The sequence below is a fragment of the Dromiciops gliroides genome, chromosome 1 (genome assembly GCF_019393635.1).
Source record: "Dromiciops gliroides isolate mDroGli1 chromosome 1, mDroGli1.pri, whole genome shotgun sequence".
In the NCBI taxonomy this organism is placed as follows: domain Eukaryota; kingdom Metazoa; phylum Chordata; class Mammalia; order Microbiotheria; family Microbiotheriidae; genus Dromiciops; species Dromiciops gliroides.
This window is the reverse complement of record NC_057861.1, coordinates 605,908,242-605,914,358: the sequence shown is the minus strand read 5'-3', so window position 1 is coordinate 605,914,358 and position 6,117 is coordinate 605,908,242.

Genomic DNA, 6,117 nt, shown 5'->3' with positions numbered 1-6,117 from the left:
AATTGGGGAATGGCTAAACAAGCTGTGATTTATGATGGTGATGGAATATTATTGTGCTATAAGAAATGACAAGGGGGGCAGCTAGGCGACACAGTAGATGAAGCACCGGCCCTGCATTCAGGAGTACCTGAGTTCAAATCTGTCCTCAGACACTTGACACTTACTTACTTACTAGCTGTGTAACCCTGGGCAAGTCACTTAACCCCCATTACCCTGCAAAAGAAAAAAAAAGAAAAGAAATGACAAGCAGGATGATTTCAAAAAGGCCTGGAAAGACTTGTATGTACTGATGTATAGTGAAATAAGCAGAATCAAGAGAACCTTGTGCACAGTGACAGCAATATTGTTTGAAGAAGAATTGTGAATGACTTAACTATTCTCAGCAATACAATGATACAAGGCAATCCCAAAGGATTAATGATGAAGCATATTATCCACCTTCAAAGAAAGAACTGATATTCTTTGAATACAGACTGAAGGAAGAATAAAAAATGGAACTCAAAACTTCAAATAAAAATGTTTATTTTTTTTTAAGAAGACTACATGAAAATAACTCAGAAAATGATTGTCTTTAAGGAGAATAAATAAGTTTAATACCACTGACAACTTAAATTATAAGAAAACAGTCCCAGCCAGGATTCTTTATAAATACCACAAACTAAGCCAAGGCTGATGGTATCAATTACCCTGGGTGAATAAGAATAGAAGTGAAAGGGGTGTAAATGATATTGGTAAGAAGCTCACCATCACCACTGGTAGCTTTCTTTTTGTGGGTAGGCAAAGGTTCAGTCTTGTCATTTCTATCCCCCAGTGCTTCCAATCCTGCTGAAGTCATCTCCTAAGAGAAACTCTTGAGGTTTATGTATCTTTCTTGCAGCAATACATAGGTTAGGTACTTAACCTTCAACCTGACTGAGTAGTAAAGAGTCAATGAGAACTGTAGTCTGTGCTTACCACTCGTATTCCATTCTTTTACCGGATTTACCTTTAAGCCACATAAAACAATAGCTATTGTGTTACTCCCACAGTGTTTGGCAGGAAGAAGAATGTCATGGAACATGGCATCATGTTATAAAGCACTGGAAATAATGCAATTCTCATAAATGAGACAGAATGAATGCCACATGGCAAAAGGATGCATGGTAACAGAAGCAACAGAGGTATAACTACATATTTGCATTGTTTCAATTTCCCCCAGCCCCAACTTATGCCAACTCTTCTGCGCACACACACACACACACACACACACACACACACACCCCAAGCCTTCCTGCTATAATTCTATATCTCTTTGGCTTGTCCCATACACAGAATGTAAATGATAAACCAGGCTGACAATTATTAAAATTGTAATGTAATTGATGTTTGTGTTCAGATCTCTCAACCTCCCTGCTTTTGGTGTTATAGTGAAGAGTATACTGGACCAGGTGTTTACTCTGCAAATGGCTTAACTTCTCCAAAGTTCAGTTTCCTTACCTGTAAAAATGGGGATAATAATAGCACCCACCGCACAGGATTGTTGTAAGGAACAGATGAGAGAACATTTGTGATGTGCTTCACAGATCTTAAAATGAGATGTATGTTTGTTGTTGTTGTTGTTCTTATTATCATTATTATTGTTCTTGGCCCTTTCCCCTCATTTTTTCCTCCCCTCCCCTGCCCCAATAAGTATCATTATTTAGTGATTGTGTTTCTGTGTGGACATGTAACCAGCATTAGAGTTTAAACAATATCAGGAGAAACTGTTAGATGACAACTGTAATACCAAGTTCAACTTTAGATGCCACATTTTGTGGGACATAAGGTATATCTATAAAAGGATGACTCAGATGGTGAGGGGATTTTTACCACTTCATAGTAAAGAAACTAGATATATTTTACATGGAAGATGAAATTCCTTAGGACTGTTACGTAGAAAAGGCACCAGAGCTTTGTGCTACTTTACAAAGCAAAAGTAGAACCACTGGTGGAAAGAAGAAATATTCAACAACATAAGAAAGAAGCTTCTCAAACCAAAGCTGAGCTGACCATGTAATAGTGTGTGATCTGGAATGTGCAAGTTCATCTAATTCAACCCTCTCATTTTACAAACAAGAAAACAGAGGTCCAGAGGAATGAATTAACAAACCCAAGGTCACACATAAGTGCAAGTAGCAAGACCAGGATTCACACTTGGGTCGTCTGATTTCAAATTCAGAGTTATTTTCAAGACATCAAGTCTTTCTACATAGAGTGGGAAGTTGGATTAAATCACATCAAATATCATTTTCAACTCTAAACTCTATAATTCTCAAAGGAAAAATGGTTTGGCAACATAAAACAAAATGTAGTCAGTTCCACAAGCAGCTTGCTACCTTCAAAGTATCGTCTATCACAACGATTATACCTATAATTAAATGTGCATCAGATTTTGTTTTATTTTGCAATAGCACTTTATGATATCCATAACACAGAGATGTTATTGTTGATTATGCAAAATGTACACACACACACACACACATATATAGTGTTTAAGCAGTTACAATATGCTTCCCTTCAACAACCATGTCATGTGTATAATATAATTATTATTATTCCCATTTTACAGAAGAGGAAACTGGAAAGGAATTTTACTTTCCATAGTAACAAAACCAGTTCTCATGATTCCAAGTCCACTTCTATGTCCCCTCTAACAACTTGGTAGTGACTTATACTTAGAATAATGGGCCCCATCCCAATCAGTGGACATTTCTCATACCAACTAGAGGAAAAGAAGGAGAAAATCACCAAGTATAGTGAATACAGTGTCAGGGGAGAATATTTATCAACTATAGCTTAATTTGTTTACATTTCTCTCCCTCCTTTCAAAGAATTTATGTTTATATGTTTAGGGAGATGCTTAATTCTGATTTCTATTTTTTTTTAATTAAGAAATGAAGGGGGGTGGAGCCAAGATGGCGGAGGAGAGTCTGTGACTCCCACAAGCTCCAGATAAACCCATCTGCTCACACACAAATAATGCAGTTAAAAAAAAAAAAACAGAGCAGCCTCACGCACATAAGAACAGAGTGAGACTATTTCTCAGCAAAAGAGGGCAATTCCAATCACCTACTGATCAGGCTGAACAGCTCAGTACAAAGTCTGGACCCAGCCAGGAACAGACAGTGCTTCCAGCACCCATCAGAGTTTTCAGCATCATCAGCTTCTGAGGCTCCAATCACAGACTGGTAAGGGGGTTTGGTGGTAGGCCAGGGTGAAGTGGAGGCAGTTTCTGCTGGAGTTGGGGCAAAGTGCCCTGGGTTTGAAAAAGTAGACTGAATCGGGTGGTGGCGGCCCAGTGGTGGAGGGGCACAGGCATGCCAAGCTTCCGACCATAGAGAATCAGAGTTCAATCAGACTTCTGTTTCCAGGTCAAAGAGAAAGCAATTGTGGCAAGGCAGGCTGAGAAGAAGGCCAATAACCTCCGGGGCCACGCTGTAGCTCGAACAGTGTGTCCTAGAAGCAGCGCTACACTTTAAGAAGGAGACAAAAGCCAAGAAATAGTCAGCCAGGATGAGTAGGCAGAGAAAGCAGAAGACCATCACAAACTTCTTTGGGGGAAAGGCAGGCCACAATACACCCTCAGAATAAGAAGATAATGACAGGGTCAAAGCTCCAACATTCAAAGAGTCCAAGAAAAATATGAATTGGTCTCAGGCCATGGAATCACTCAAAAAGGACTTTGAAGAGAAAGTAGGAGAGATAGAAGGAAGATTTAGAGAGATGTAGGAAAGGATGGAAAGAGAAATGAGAGCAATGAAGGAAAGTCATGAGAAAAAAGTCAACAGTTTGGAAAGCCAAAAGGGAAAAGAGATCAAAAAGCTCTCTCAAGAAAATAATTGCCTAAGAATTAGGATTGAACAAATGGAAGCTAGTGACCTTATGAGAAATCAAGACACAGTAAAGCAAATCCAAATGAATAAAAAAAATAGAGGGTGATAAGAAATATCTCCTTGGAAACACAGCTGACCTGGAATGCAGATCCAGGAGAGATAATTTGAAAATCATTGGACTACCTGAAAACCATGACCAAAATAAAAACCATCCTCCAAGAGATTGTCAGGGAAAATTGCCCTGGTATTCTGGAAGCAGAAGGCAAAATAGAAATTGAAAAAATACACCAATCACCTCCTGAAAGAGATCCCAAAAGGAAAACTTCCAGGAATATTATAGCCAAATTCCAGAGCTCCCAGGTCAAGGAGAAAATATTGCAAGCAGCTAGAAAAAAGGAATTCAAATACTGTGGAGCTCCAATAAGGCTAAAACAAGATCTAGCAGCATCTACATTAAAGGACCAGAAGGCATGGAATATGATATTTGAGAGGGCAAAGGAACTGGGACTACAGCCAAGAATCATGTACCCAGCAAAACTGAGTATAATCTTTCAGGGGGAAAATGGGAATTCAATGAAAAAAAGGACTTTCAGGCACTTGTGATGAATAGAAAATGTGACTTTCAAATATAAGATCCTGGAGAAGCACAAAAAGGAAAAAGACTTCATGAGGGATATTAAAAGATCAAACTGTTTACATTCCTACATGGGAAGATAATACTTCAAACTCATAAGAACTATCTCAGTAAGGAATTCACAGAAGACACAGGTCTGAACTGAATATGAAGGGATGATATCTGTAAAGCATTTATGTTTTTTTCTTTGTGGGGCAGACAGGGTGGAGTGTCTTATATCTGGGGCTGGATTTGGGCTTGGGGCCTCCTGGGTCCAGGGCTGGTGCTTTGTCCATTGTGCCAACTAACCCATGATGACATCTTTAAAATATGGTGGAGGTGTGGGAGGAATAGACTGGGGGAGGAAGAAGGGTAGAGGTGGACTGGGGAGAGGTAGTTCACATGAAGGAAACAAGAAAAAACTTATGGAGGGGAGAGGAAGAGGAGGAAGGAGTTGTGGAGTGAGTGAACCTTAATATCATCAGAATTGGCTCAAAGAGGGACTAACATACATATTCAAGTAGGTATACTGATATATTTTCGCCCTGAGGGAGGAGAGGGAGATAAAGCGGGGGGGGGGGGGGAGGGGAGAAGAGGGGAAGGAGGGAAGGGCAGATGGGGGGAGAGAGCAGTAAAAAGCAAAACACTTTTGAGGAAGGTGAAGATATTCTGCATACCAGTACATGAATGACATATTGAATTGCTTGATTTCATAGGGAGGGTTGAGGAAGGAGAGAGGAAGAAAAATTTAGAACACGGTATTAGCTCAAAGACCTTAATCTCATCAGAGTGGGCTCACAAAGGGAATAACATTCACACCCAATTGGGAGGAGTAATCTATTTAACCCTTCAGGAAAGTAGGAGGGAAAGAGGATAAGGAGGGAAGGGTGAAAAAAGGGAGTGTAGAGTGGAAGTGGGGATAGTCAGAAGTAAAACACATTTGAGGAGGAATAGGTTAAAAGAAGATAGAAAATAGAATAAATATCATGGGAAGGGAATTGGATGGAGGGAAATAATTATGATGATTGATTATAATGGCAAAACATATGGTACCTACTTTGCTGGGATAATGCGAAGAAAATTTTCTGTCAAGTTTAATGTACTATTTACACGTTATGATGAACAGGATACTATCAGAAAAACCTGGAAAGACCTACATGAACTGAAGCAGAGTGAAATGTACTGTATACAAAATAACAGCAATAGTGTAAGATGATCTGCTGGGAAGCATGTGGTTATTTTCAGCAAGGCAACAATCTAATATAACCCTGAAGTACTTTTTAAAATTACAACCCATCTACAGAGAAAGAACTGATAGTATCTGAAAACAGATGGAAACACATTTTTATAATTTTTTTTTCCTCTTTGACAATTCCTTAATCTGAAGTTTTGGGTTTTTTGACTGTTTTCTCTCACAACCTAGCTAATGTGGGAATGTTTTCCATGACTACTCATGTATAACTTACTTTGACTTGCTTGAGTTCTTGTGGGTGGGCAGTGGGAAGGGGGGAAGGAAGAGAAGTTGGAACACAAAGTTTTAAAAAAATGATGTTAAAATTTGTTTTTACATATATTTTGGAAAATAAAATTCTTTTAAAAAAGAAAGAAATGAAATTGAAATGCCCTTTGTTTCAATTTGGTCTGAGGGAAAAT